We start from the raw sequence: 15,028 nt of genomic DNA on the forward strand, positions 1-15,028 counted from the left end.
ATGGTATGTATAGGTAGTTAATTAAATCTGATTTAATGATTTGCTGTTAGGAGTGGGATTTAATTGTGTTTCCCATGTCACTAGGAGTTGAAGTCAGAGTCCAGCAATATTTTTTTTTTTTTTTTTTTTTTAAATGGGCCATTAAAGTTGTCACTGCTACATGCTATTTCTTTGGAAAGAAGAGATGACCCCTTATATCATGCAATTTACTGATTCATTCTGTTGCCTTGAGTGATAAACAGATGATGTATTCTTGCAGAATTTTATCTTTTGAAATTAGAGCTGTTTTGATAATCATAGCAATTGGAAAACCAGAAAAAGTCAAGCTAATAACCTTAAATTGTCACTGGAAATGTATTTTGTTTTCTGAATTCAGAAACTGAAACAGAGATGGGACCATCAAAAAATTTAGAGGAATGCAGGATTATTCCTATAGTAAGTGTTTCAGCAATTCAAGCAATTAGAATATTTGACCTTGTGAGAACACTGAGCCATGCAGTACCTTGCTAGGGATAAGCAGGTGCTACAACAGTCAACTTCAGAAAGTGTTTGCGATTGTGTTATTGGATAAAGGATGCAGGACTGAATAAGGGGTGTTCCTTCTAATCACTGGAAAAATGTGGTGCATCATAAACAAAAGGTGATTCCTGCATCATTGTTGCTGTGTTAGTTGGTAAAGCTTTCAAGGTTTCAGTGACAACCACGGTGTTGTAAGAAGGCATTTCTCATGAAGAATTTCAGTGTAAAACATTTTAGATAATGTTTAATGTCAAGGATTTCAGCAGTGAAGGCTGGTTTTCTAAAAAACGGAAGCGTATGGTCATTAACTACCGTGGTAAGTTGTCAAGCAAACCTTATTGCTGGATTTTCAAAAAGAGTGCAATTTTGTGATCCTAAGCATCTGCAACTACCCAGCTTGCAATGTTGACAGTTTTAATGACATTGTAATGCTTCAGCATATGAACTTATTATTCAACAGGCTCAGAAGAAACCTGTGTGCCTATTGTTGGATGGAACTAAATGGTTCAAATACATTTTATGCATTTCACCATGGCTGATAACATACTGGCCAAAATAACAGTCACAGAATGATTGATGAGTTGAAAGGTGTGTTGCTGACCAGTATTTCGAATGGAAGTGTAATGTTGTGTCCTTAAAAATGCGAGCATGTTGGGTGTTTGGCTAAAGGCCAGCACATGTCCTGGTAAGGTATTATTTCTATGTGCTTTAAACAGAGAGAGACACAATGTAAAGTAGCCCCTCACCATTTGAAAGAAAAAAGATTATGAAAAAAAAAAAAAAAGCGGGGAAAAACAAGAGGAGAAAAAGCTGAAGAAAAATCTAATTTTTTTCAAAATGCTTTATTTTCTTAATCAATGCTTTGGACAAGTCTAACAAAGCTTTATGAGTGAAATAAAAAATGTCTTTTCCCTTGCTGGTGACCAACATTCCTGTGATGGTTCCCCAGTTATTTCTGTGTGTCTGGGGATAACTGATTCCAAACAGACACTATAACAACCCCTAGCTGGACAGTAATTCCCTAACAATGGGGCAGGAAGAGAATCCCTTAAAAGAAATAAAAGCAGAACTTCTCCACCATGTAAATAACTCTGAACAATTATTCAGCCACACAATTTTATGGAAGCTTACTTTTAAATGCTTTCATAACTCAGGCAATTAATGTTCAAGGGACAAATAGTCAGAGCTGGGTGTTAGAATGTGACAATAATAAACCCCGCCTGACAGATGAAGCCTCACATAAATTAATGGCAAATGACTGGTAAGGTTGTAAAATTAGAATATTTCAAAACCTGTGTTTAGGTACACAGTTCACCTGGGGAACAGTTGCAGGAAATATGAGGAAAACTTGATCAAAGATATGCAGATAAGACTCTTAACAACCAGGAAAATAAACTGGTTCTCTAATTGCCAAAGCAGACCACTGAATGTGATGGTCACTGAAAATGATCCTGTATTTCTTTTATGATGAAATATTTAAGTTCTGAGGGTGGTATCTTAAAAACCACCAAGAAGGGTTTTATATTGTCCCTTTCTGTGAAATAATGGTAAGATTTAGTAGGGTCGACTTAGCGCTGAGGGATCTGGTGTAGTTGGGAACTGTTAATGTTGGGTTGATGGTTGGACTGGATGACCTTCAAGGTCTTTTCCAACCTAGACAATTCTGTGATTCTGTGATTTATGCTTTTGCAGTAATTAGCTTTGAAAATTCCATCCTCCATTTAAAATATTTTCTTCCGGTTATTAATCCAGTTTTTAAGGAAAATTGAAACAGATTTTTATGACATTAAACTTGGCTCCTATGTACTTGCCATCAGCGGAGATTCCTTCATGATCAGTTTCCAAAATGTATATCTTGAAATTAAAAGATCTGCTGATGTTTCTGTGTGTTTCAATGGTTTTGAGCTGGTATACACTGATGGAGAGTCTTGCCCCTTATTTGCACAAACCTATTGCTTGAGGCTTTTCCACTTAGCAGCTTCCGTGCACGTGTTTTAACAATATAAATGTTATATTCTGTGCTGGCTCTTCTGTAGCGTTAGTTCTTGGAGCTATCTGCTAGTGTTACTACTTTTCCATGTAGCAGAAAAAAAATATGTTATTCAAAATGTACTATCAAATATAATGTTATCAGATCATTATTTTAATGAATCAGTGATGGGACTGCTATGAATTTTACCAACAACTAAACAACCTTTATCCAAAGTATCCTCCTGGTAAGCTCTTGGACAGATCCTGTATGAGGGATTCTGGGAAGAGAATAGACAAAGAATTCAGCAGCTTCTGGCAAGGAACCCAGATTTGCCGTCATTCGATTTGTTTTCGGTGTCAAATGGACTGATAGAGGAAGGGTAAGGATAGGACAGCTTTGGTTTTTAAGTGGAAGCCTCCTTATTGGCAGGCTACAATGGTTTGAATTCTGGGGAGATTTTTTTTATGCCAGTCCAAACTATATTTTGTGACTCCCAAACTAGAAGCTTTTCAGTTCACATGTGCATACGCATTTGTGATTTTGAGTAGGACAGTTCTGTGTGGGCTGAAAAAGCGTTCATGATTTTCATTGGTATATTAGCTATTATACTTATTTTACTGCTTCTCAGGTGTGGTCTTTTTTTGGTGAAAAATACAACTTGCAAAACAGCATCTATATTCAGGGTTTCAAGGTGGCGCTTACTTTATATATGGTTCTTTGGAAAGAGATCCTTTGCATTGCTGAGGTGTGTGGATGTTTTTTGTTAACATGAAGTTTTCCTACATCTGTATTACCTAGTAATAATAACAGTGATGCTTCTGGGGATCCTCAAAGGCCTTAATGAACTTTAACTCTTGTTTGTTTATTAGGCATTAGTGTCTTGATGCCTCAGTGAATGGCTTTGCAATAAGCCTTCTATAAGAGCACAGTAACCTGAATTCCTTCCCGGGAGGAATGCTGGAACACAGGGTGCAGGACAGCTGGGATCCAGGATGCACACCTGCCCTGACAGCTGAACTGATCCCGGGCAGGTTCTGGTGTGGAGATCTGGAGCTCAGGGGCTGCTGCCATCCTGCTGTGGAACAAGAGAGGCTTCATGAGCACGGAACAGCAGCGACGTTTAGTTAGAGCAAAGCCTTGCCTGACTTCAGTCTGTCTTCCCACTCCTGCAGCTGTGGTCCCCAGCGACCTTGGGTCAGGGTCACTTTCTGTCCTTGAAATCCTTCCACTTCAACTTTGCCATGTCCAACTTTGAAGCCTCTGCTACTAGGAACGGTGAGAATAGCATTTAGTGCTTGTACAGCGCTTCATGTGTTCAAAGCTCTTCTCAAACATTAACTAATTAAGCCTCAGCAAGTCCTTATGAGGTAGGTATTTATTCCAACTGAGTGTTTGCATTCACAATTAAGAATATGCTAGACATAATTCTGCTGTCAATCAGCCTAATTGACTTAAACATCTAATTGGGTGGGTTCCCCCAAGTAAGTTCAGTTTAAAAAAGGTTAGCCTGAGGAGGGGAATTATGCAGTGGAGAAAAACAGAGTGCAAGAGGAAATCCTCTGTCAAGGAACATCAAGGGCAGCTGTTGGTGGTGGTTTTAAAAGCAGCCAGGGAGACAGAAGCTATTCTGTCATCGCTGCAAAGTATCTTCAAAGAGGATTAAATGAACCTGGAGTTAAAAAGTCAGGTTTTGCAGCTGGGTTTGTTTCAACAAGAGAAATGCAAAGAGAAAATCCCTAGTAATAGCAAGGAGCTGTAGTAGCAGCAAGGAGAGCAGCAAGGGACTGAGGGAGGCTGCTCTGTGCAGACTCTCTCATCTGGACTTTTGTTTTGCTAGAGAATGACAGCTTCACTTCACATCTTGCAGGAGGCCAGCACGTAACCTGCATGAGGCTGACATGCGCCAGCATAAACATTTCTTACTGCGGTGTTGAATGGTAGTTTGTATCTAAAGTGCCAGTAGGTGGTACTCAAAAGATGTAATGTTTTCTGTCTGGGACACATGAGTTTAAGGGCAGCTGGAGATTGAACAATAAGCGGCAATTTTTAATTATAACCACATATAATAATGCATATTATAAGCATTATGCCTATGATGGATACAATGAACAGATAAAATTACTCACTTTTCCTAGCCAGCCAGGTATAGTGGTGAGCTCGGATCAGAAGACTTTACCGAACACATCCACCAGACTTTGTGCAACAAGCGCGGGACTCGTGTACTCAGCTCCCTCCTTTGCACTTCCCGCAGCCTGGGCTTTACACCGCATGCTCGCACAAGGCAGAGCTGTGAGCTGTGAGCCCCTGTGCCACAGGTCCAGGCTGTCTGCCATGGAGATGTGGAGAAGGGGAAAAAGGTCACAAACGGGAGACCTGAGCTGACAAGTTTGGCCAAGGCAAAACCCCAGGCTCAAAGGGGTAGCTAAGAGCTGCTTATCTGCTGTGGTTTCCCCTAGACATTTTTTGTGACTCTCAGGGGACTAGAAGGCGTTTCAGAAGGTCACCACTTCATTTACTTCCAAGGTAAGATGCCTGTGGCATTCCTGATGGGCACTGGCTAGTCTGTTCTTTAGAAGCTTGAAGAAAAAGATCCCAAGCTTGAAGATGATGATCCCGTATGCTTTTCAGGCAATCTGTAATAGTATTTTGCTCTTCTTACTGTCAGAAAGTGTTTCCTAATTCCTCTCTTGCCAAGTGAGTCTCTCTTGCCAAACCTTAGCTCATTGCTTCTGCTCACAGCCAGAATGGGTTTGGAGAACAGGTTACTCCCTTCTTCTGCACCTGAAGGTTGTTCCCTCCACAGTCAGCTCTCTAGAGATGTGACGGAGCTGGCTCATGCTTTCAACTAGAAAATACTTGGGAGATGGGTAAAATTTTTGACATAAGCGTTCAGGCTTACTGTCATTTTCTCAGTTATTAACAATGGCTTGAGCTGATCCCCCTACAGTGGGATCAATATCTAAGCTCAAGTGCATGTTTCATCTTACTTCACTGTCTACACCTCATTTCAGTGCTGTGTGTAAGATACAAGCACTTTCCAGGTCGGGTCCTGCACATCCCCCTTTGCACCAGTCTCATTCCTTTATGTGCGGCTGCAGCACATACAAACCTCTATAACGTGGGACATTGCTGCTGGAGAAATACTTCTGAGAACTGAGATTTAGTGGCACTTTATATGAGATTTTAAGTACTTAGATCAGTACTATGAGCTTTAAGAAAAAGGAGGTCTACAAAGACTATTTAGAATACCTTCTGTGGGACAGCATCCAGAGACCCTCCAGGGTGGACTCTTCTAATGCTAGGGGAGGTACAAGCTGGGTGTAAACAGCAGCTTACAAACAAAACCAATCCAATGCCTTTCTTTAAAATTTCTCTACTGAAAACAATCCTTGTGGAAATTCACAGTGAATGTAAGCGGCAAGTAAAATTTTTGCAGTTGCTGCAGAGAAACCATCTTCTCACCTGCATCCTTTGTGAGAATCTGCAAACTTGGCTTTGAAAAATAGATGGCTCTGTAGATTCAAGCTGACAAGTGTTACAGCATGAAATGAAAAAGTTTGTTTAAGAAAGGATACAGCTTAGGAAACTGTATTAACCTGTTGAAAATGTTGCTTTACATATTGTGACATCGAGAATATTTATGTCAAAGTAAAATCCAATAATATTACTGTGGTTTAAAAGCAAACGCTTTTGTGATCACCCGTTTCTTATGAACAAAGGAATGGTGGCTTAAAACAAAAATCTGAATAAATTCTCAAAGAGCTTTAAGCGTGAGACATAATTTTGAGTTCTTCCTTATTTTTTTTTGTATTCTGATGAAATATCCATGATGATGTTCATCAAATGGCTGCTAACACCTGGAAAAAGCACATACTCAGGTAATATTACCTGTTTTGAATTAGTGTGGGCTTATCTTTTCAGTGTCTCCCTATAAAATTGGGCCTTGCTATTTTAAGAATCTAAAGCTTGACACTACATTTTGTTTCACAACGTGCACATGCATGTGCGTGTTGACTCTAATGATTGCATGTGTTCGTACTTATTTTCTCCAGTGATGCTGACTTGTCCCAGAAATGATACCGCTCACAGTACAAAACACTTGAGAGAATATTTCTATTAACTAAAATGATAAAGGTTTACAGCGCTGCGGTGTCTTGAAGCGTCTCTTGAAGTGAAGAGCCTTTTAGGTAATTCTATCTTTACTAAAGCACTTCTGGTATTTTAGCAAAAAAACGCCTCTCATGATGTGGCTGTATTTAGGCAAAGTGACATCCAGAAAATAAACATGAGAAGTACATGCTGAATATATTTATCACACATTGGTAGTATTTGTCACAGCTAGGGCTGCATGACCTGCCAGCTGGTCTGTTTACAGATGATAGAAACCTTTCTTTCTCAACTCACCAGGAAAATGAAAGTGGAAAGGACAGGAAAGGAAAGAGAAATGAGAGGAGAAAAGAGAGGTGAAGAACTACATAAGCTGACTGAGTGCTTTTGCCATGGTTGCCACGACCTAGTGCGCTAAAGGTGCGTCAGGCGACCCAAGCTTGCACGTCAGCCAGTGCCCTGCTGCCAGGCTGAGCTTGCGGGTGTTTGGTGTAGGCTGCTCGCTCCCAAATTAGACCTGCCTGACCCTTTCCTCCTTCAAGCTCATACTGTTTTGAGGTCTTTTTATTTATTAGTATTTCAGGTAACTGGTGAGTTCACTTGCCTGCTTGATAAGGTCTCCTGTGCCAGGCAGAGCATGGCTTTCTTGCACCTGTTTCAATTTTCCCTTGGATCCATTCAGCTCTTATAAAAACCTCCTCAGAGCAGTATACTAAAAGTACTGGAGCTTTCTTATCTTTTGCACATGGGTCTTGAGGCATAGCCACTGGAAATTATTTGGTAGGTGGAGACTCTCCTTTTTCATCTTAATAGAAGTGTGAATTTTCTTTTTCTTCCCGACAATTTCAATTAACAGACAAAAACACTTGTATAAATTATTTCCCACAGGGCTGTCTCCCTTGCCAGCACTGAATTATTTAATGTATTTCTGCTTCGGGCAGCTGGAGGATACACACAGAAACCCCATCATGCTCAGGAAGGTCTTCTCTCGTGAGCGTGCCCCAGGGAACCCAATGAGTGCCCAACTCCGGGCACAGCCTGGGAGCCATATGTGAAAAACTACTGATGAGCACATGTTAAATGCTCAGTTTTAGGTCCCAAGATCTTCAAAGCTTCCAAGAAACATGCAGTAAGCCTGTGAAACACCCTGTGTAGAGGTGAACTGACTGATAGTAAAGGGTGGGTAGAAAAGGGGAAATGAGTGCCCAGGCCAGTGGTACTGGACCTGCCTCGGCTCGCTGATGGCCTGGGGAGCTGTGCAATGGAGCAGGGGCACGCTGCTGTGCGATGCAGCACCTCTGGGATGGTGGTACTTGTCCCCCACAAGCAGCAGAGCTGCTTTCCTGGGAGGTGAGGTGCCGGAGGAGGAAGAGGCAAGTGCCTGCCATGAGTGGGATCAGAGCTTGCTCTCTCAAAGCTTCTGCAGCTTTCCACATTCAGCTGGTCCCAGCAAGACTCATCCTTGCGACTTCCCTCTTCCACAAGATGTCCATAATACAGGACTTTGTTCATTGCTCATGTACTGGCTGGGTTTCATAGAATAAACACACAGGGGTTTTGCCCATCTTATCCATACAATTCTTTGCATAACCGCAGGGTTCCGATTTTCCTTCCCCTTCAAATGTTTTAGTTTTATTACAGTTTCTGAGAGAGAGAGAGATGTGGCCGAGGAGGCCACCGGGTGGTGCTCTTGGCACAGAAACGGGGAGACTCGGGCACTGCAGGGTGCTCCTCTCTGCAGGGGAATTGGACCCACATAGAGGTTTTGGTTTGGCTGCTGCAATAATTTGCAAATGAACTTTGACACGAACAGCTGTTTCTCTCCAGGGTGCAGAAAAGTCCCCCGACTTTGAAATAAGTCCAGAAAAAGCATTTTAAATATAGCCATCTTCTCACAGTGTCTCCAGAGAGGAACAAAAAGACTGTTTTTAAAATGGGAATCTTCTTGACAACCCCTCGGCAGGGAGTGTGATCCAGAGGACAGATCTGATGATGTCCCTGCTTCTGCACGAGAGATGACTGGGTGAACTGGTGTAGCTTTTGGGACATGCGTCATAGCTGCCGTGGGCAGCAGGTGAGGAAATCTGGTATTTTTATTCTGAATCTCCCCAGGGAAACATGCTGAGGAGGCACCTTCCCTCTTCCTGCTTCCCTGGGAAGCCTCCCTCATGTTGCTGGCCCGGAGGGACTGCCCCGGTGGAGATCACACAGTGCCTGTCCCCATAAGAAGGTCCCAGGAGGGATGTCCCAGCCATCCCAGCAGCGTGTGTCAGCACCCAGTTAGACCCCTTGGCTGTCCCTGTGGGAACATGGCTGACACCTTGAAGGTGGTTGCAAAGGCAGTCTTCTCTCCTTCTCCCACTGATAACCCTTGAGCTTTCCCCAGAGGGAAAGCTTACACTCTGTTTTTTCCTGGCGTTGTTTCACTGGTGCAAATGGTACCTGTAGCAAATGCCCTTCAGCAGCAAAGAACACCTTGTGGTTTGGGTTTTTTTTTTTACAATTGGAAGGCTTGACCGTTTTGGCCACTGTTTTGCCCTCACATTGCGTTCAGCTTGTCTGTTTTGGAGGTAAACACCAAGATTTGTGCCTGTTTCAGAGATGAGCAGAGAAGTTGTCAGTGACATGCCATCTGACACCATCAGATACCAAGGAGGATCCAGACAAAGGTGAACAGGGGATGGTCTTATAAGTCTTGTCCCTGAGGGATAAATAGTTTGAGGGTGGATGGAGATGCTGGAGATAAAATGTGTTATTTTGTTCTGTATCTTACTACGCTCTGTGGGCTGTTTTCTTTCCTCTGAGTCAGAGCTGAGGAGCTTTGTCCCTGTGCTGTGCTAAGGCTGACCTGGGCTGCTGGAGCTTAGACACTGTGGTCCTGGACCAGCCATTTCCAAGCAGCTGAAACTGCTGGGATAGGCAGGAGGCAGCTGAAAGGGGTGGAGTTTATCACCAGGCAGGGTCTCAGAGGGGGACTTAGGATCTCAACAACCTCCCTTTCCCCAGCTTTTTTTCCTGATGTTTTTCTTCTTCTAGAAGCAAATACTTGATTTTATTGCACTCTGCTCCTTGAAGTTCCTGCACTCAGCTTCCCCCCCCCCCCCCCCCGCCCCCCGCCTCCAGCCTTGTCACGAGAAGATGAGGCACCTGGCAGAGAAAAGGCCTTTGAGGTGCTGGTGAGTAATTCTGTCCCCACTGCAGGAATCGGCAGCCCTGTACGTGGTCACTAGCTTTCATTTCCAAATTACAGCCTGGAAGCAGCTGCCCTGATATAGAAAACATTGACCACTGGTGCTATTGTTGTAGCAGATTATGTTAAAAATGAACAGACACCAGAAGAAAACACTGGAGTGCCTGTGTGCAGTCAACTTTTAATGGTTCATCACTGCCCTTAACTGACAAACAGCCAGTGTCTGACAGCCAATTTATTCTTCCTTTATTTTCAGACTGTACTTGGGGAGCCTCAGCTATTTCTATTTCCCCTGCAATGGCCAGTAAAACAATTGCAGCCACCTCTGGTTCCTGATTCTTTGGTCCATGCCAGGTATTCTGCTGGGTGGTTTTTTGCCCATGTTTTGAGACTTGATCTCTCAAGTCATGGATATAAGCCATCCCACTGCTGCTGCCATCAGCAAGGCAGCACTGAGGTACTGACTGCAGGTCCCTGTCCCACACTGACTGTGAGGGGTATGTGCTTGACTCTGGGGTTTGAGCCTGTGGAAGAAAGGGCCATCACTGAGCTCGGTGGAGTGCGTTTGTTTTGTAAGGCTTGTTGAATTACCCTTGTGCTGTATAAAAAGCTTTCTGATGAGGAAGGCTGTGATGACAATGAAGCTGTTCTTAGAGCTGAGTTAGGCTACACAAGCTCTTTGAGCACTGATAGGCAGGTACCTCACCTGATGCTATCACAGTATTCTGTTTACTAACGATGTGTGTGTAGAGATCCCTCACTGAAGCCAGATTTACACATATACTTGCACTCTGTGTCTACCACTTTTACTGCTAGCGTGTAATACATGCAGCTCTGCAACCAACCAAATGCAGACAAATCTCCATAAGATGCAGAAAGACTTCTCATTTTAGAGAAAACGAGTTTCCATCCGTCATCTTTGGTTTTTTTGGTGTCTATTACTTGTCACAACAGATTTGTTTTCCTCCGCTGGCTCTGACTTTCTTATATTCTTACATCCTTCCTTTTTTAAGAGCCAGAAAATAGAAGAGATAAACTTTCAGGCGCTTGTAAAGCACTTTGTAAAGGTATATGGGTCTGATTTCAAGTCTGTTGAAATAAATGGGAATTTTTATGATGCATGAAAATTCATTCTCCCTCTTGGGTTAGACTGACCCACCTCTAGGACTGTCCTACCGAATGGGCAGGACAGGGAGGAGCAAGTTCTCTGAGGGTGAGGGGCCCTCTGTTATTTGAGCACAGAACATTGGTCACAGTCCAAACCGTTCTGGGTTTCCCAAAGATGCAGAGGGCCTGCGGGTCAGCTGCGGGACCTGGGAGTATTCTTCCCACCACGATGCTGGTGGCTGAGATGAAATCGATGGGGAAGAGGAAATGGGTATATTCACTAAAGAGCCCATTAGTATGGAAAGAGGGAAAAGACGAAGGAAGGTACCAAGAAGGTGGTGTGATATGTGTGCTTGCAGTACATCATTCTTTCACAAGAGGTCTCTCTGTCATCTTCCAAAGCTCGAGCAAGCTGAATTTACTAATAAATAGCCCAGCTATGAGGGAGGCCCTCAGCAGATTTTTTTTTTTTTTTTTTAATGTTTTGAATACTTAAAATGGTACCAGAGTGAGACGGAATATGTTTTCATACACAATCTCTTTTAGCAACGTATATTAGAATTTTTAAACTTTAAAATCAAATTAAATTAGTGATCATGCTTAGAAAGGAAATATGTTGTGGGATCTAGTAGACCCTCTCCTTCTTCTAATAGATCAAGACTTTCCAGTTCTTGAGACTGAATGTACTGTTCAGTTGCAACTGAAAAAATTAATTTTAAATATTTGCCTTATTCCTAGAAACTTGAACTACAAAAATGACACTGTTGCTGGCTCCATGGCAGCTGAAAATAGTTTGGGTTGTAAACAGTTCTGCATATACTTCTTGCTCTTTCTGTGCATCTCTGCCTTGTACTTTGCTACTAGTCGTAGCATGTGCCCAAAAGCAGGACCCAAGAACCTGAACCATCAGCATTTCTGGTGGAGACTCTGCACAGGGCTATTGTGGGAATGATGAAGTCAGAGGTGGGGATTTGTGACCTGAGGTGGACCATGAGCCGTAAGGCTTGATGAACTCCTCACAGGTAGTCCTTGTTCTTGTAAAAATGCTCATCACAAAAATAAGATGTAAACAAGGGGAGACAACATTCTGTGAATGTAACACTGGGGAGGGCTCACACCCCAGGCCCTTGGGGTGGCCCTGCTTCCCCCACTGGAGGTGGGCATTGAGCTGGTAGGGGGGTTTGCTCAGGGCTAGCACTGCTTTCTCTTCCCTAGTGTGAGTCCTACAGCATCTTGTCTGTCTCCTTGTCATTGCTGGCTGTTTCTTGGTAAAAGGCACAAGATTTATGTCTTGGGGTTTCTAAATAGGGTGTTGGTTGAGAAACCCTGTGGTGGGCATTAAAATATGTCTCTGGAGACATGAACCTACATGAGCACAGGTGAGGGGAACATCAGTGTAGTACTGGCGTAAGTAAAAGGACATTCGGGTACTGAAGAGAATCATAACTGCATTGATTTGATGGCCTGGAAACTAAAGGGGCTGATTCAAGTCATTAGTAAGTAGTTTGCTTTAAAAGAAATTTCCTGTCTAGAACATACTTTTAATAAGAACTGATGTTCTGCTGATGCTCTTGAAGGAGTTACAGGAGCTGTTCACATGCAGAGCTTAAGGAAAAAAGCTACATATGAAATGGAATTTACTTTGCACACCTTGAGGCGAAAGTGGCCAGAACGCTATGAAACCATGAAGAAAATATCTGTGCTACAGGCAGTTGCTACCTGGTCTTGGATGTTCAGGCCAAGAGAATGATGAGGGTGAATTTCCTAGACCCGCTGTGCAGATTTTATTTAAAAGTAGGTCACTGCAGCACCTGAAAGTTCATTAGTAGCTGCCAGGTGTTGGACATGTCCCTGTGACAGGGCTGAGGTTTCAGGGACAAGGCACAGGGTTTTGATTTTGTATAAAAAAATAGGAATTTGTTGAGCATCTATGTGCATACAACATCTGTGAGCAGTAGGTGGTCTGCTCCTTTTGTTGGCCACTGAAAGGTGGATTTGATAGAATCACAGAATCACAAAATAGTCTAGGTTGGAAAAGACCTTGAAGATCATCCAGTCCAACCATTAACCTCAACTACACCAGATCCCTCAGCGTTGTTGACCCTATTCTTAAACACCTCCAGGGATGGGAACTCCACCACTGCCCTGGGCAGCCCATTCCAATGCCTAAAAACCCCTTCTGGAAAGAAATACTTCCTAATATCCAGTCTAAACCTTCCCTGGTGCAGCTTGAGGCCATTCCCTCTTGTCCTATCGCTTGTTACTTGGTTCAAGAGACTCATCCCCAGCTCTCTGCACCCTCCTTTCAGGGAGTTGTAGAGGGCAATGAGGTCTCCCCTCAGCCTCCTCTTCTCCAGACTAAACGCCCCCAGTTCCCTCAGCCGCTCCCCATCAGACCTGTGCTCCAGACCCTGCACCAGCTTCGTTGCCCTTCTCTGGACACGCTCGAGTCATTCAATGTCCTTTTTGTAGTGAGGGGCCCAAAACTGAACCCAGTCATCGAGGTGCGGCCTCACCAGTGCCGAGTACAGGGGTAAGATCCCTTCCCTGTCCCTGCTGGCCACGCTATTGCTGATACAAGCCAGGATACTGTTGGCCTTCTTGGCCACCTGGGCACACTGCTGGCTCCTGTTCAGCCGTCTGTCAATCAACACCCCCAGGTCCCTCTCTGACTGGCAGCTCTCCAGCCACTCCTCCCCAAGCCTGTAGCGCTGCTGGGGGTTGTTGTGGCCCAAGTGCAGCACCCGGCGTTTGGCCTTATTGAAACTCCTCCAGTTGGCCTTAGCCCATCGCTCCAGCCTGTCCAGATCTCTCTGCAGAGCCTCCCTACCCTCGAGCAGATCAACACTCCCACCCAACTTGGTGTCATCTGCAAACTTACTGAGGGTGCACTCGATCCCCTCATCTAGATCATCAATAAAGATGTTAAACAGGAGTGGCCCCAAAACCAAGCCCTGGGGGACACCACTCATGACCGGCACCAACTGGATTTAACCCCGTTCACCACAACTCTTTGTGCCCGGCCATCCAGCCAGTTTTTTACCCAGCGAAGCGTGTGCCCATCCAAGCCACGAGCAGCCAGTTTTATAGACCACGTGCAGCACTGAGCTGCTTACAAGGAGTACATTTTGGAGAGAAGCCTTTTGGAGAGGCACTTTTTTTTATACAAGTGCCTCCAAGACTGAGGAGCTTTGGGGCTTATACAGTTTTCCTTAGCCTAATCTTGGGAATAAACAAATTTTGCTGGAGAACATGGAGAAGTTTCATAAGATAAACCAGAAATGACTCTGCTTCCTCTCTCCCTGTTCCTGTGCCACAGGCACTGCTTTGAGCTAGGTTTTTCCTGCAGTTTATTTCCTATGTAGAAGAAAACCAACCAAATGTTACTGATTCCTATCATATTTCAAATCTTGGTTGATACTCAGTTGATACACTGGCCTATGTGTACAAATTTCTCTCTTTCTGGGCTTTTTTTTAATGTTAGCTTTATAAATCCCCTGGAAGAAAACCAGTGGGTGTAAGAAACTTACTAAAGGGAAAAAAATCTCAGCACATAATTATGAGGGTTGAAATCAGCCATACTCACAAATTCACAGGAATAAAAACTCAGGATTGGGTCCTTTAATCTGTATATATAAAACTCTTGTGGGGGGCAAAAAAAGGCTGCCAAGTAGTATCTGTTGGAGAATCAGTTGATCGCACAAGTTCAGAAAATGCCTGGCTTATAACAGTCTTTATTATCCAGGCATATTTAGGTTAGGGACTGCATCTGTCTTGCCTTGAATGGAGCATAAATGGCAATATGGTTCTGCTTGAAGCTACAGAAACCCCTAAGGTTTATGTAGACTTTAAATGTTGAGCTCTGAGTTTATCTGTTCCCATTTGAAAAGGCACCTGAGTTTAAATATCTAATCTGACTTCTTTCAGCTCTTAAAATAATAAAACAAAATGGGTTTGAAAGGGAATCAAATATAACGTTTAAAAAAATAATCCTCGGTGTGGTTTCTGGTTTTTCTCTCTCTGATTTGCTGGATAAGCACTTAAGCTCTGCTGGGGTTGATTCATAAGATAAAATTGTAATGTGTTATCCCGTATATATCTCTGATTATCCTTTATGAGATGGAATGTCACAC

Source organism: Strix aluco, chromosome 1 (assembly GCF_031877795.1).
Source record: "Strix aluco isolate bStrAlu1 chromosome 1, bStrAlu1.hap1, whole genome shotgun sequence".
NCBI lineage: Eukaryota > Metazoa > Chordata > Aves > Strigiformes > Strigidae > Strix > Strix aluco.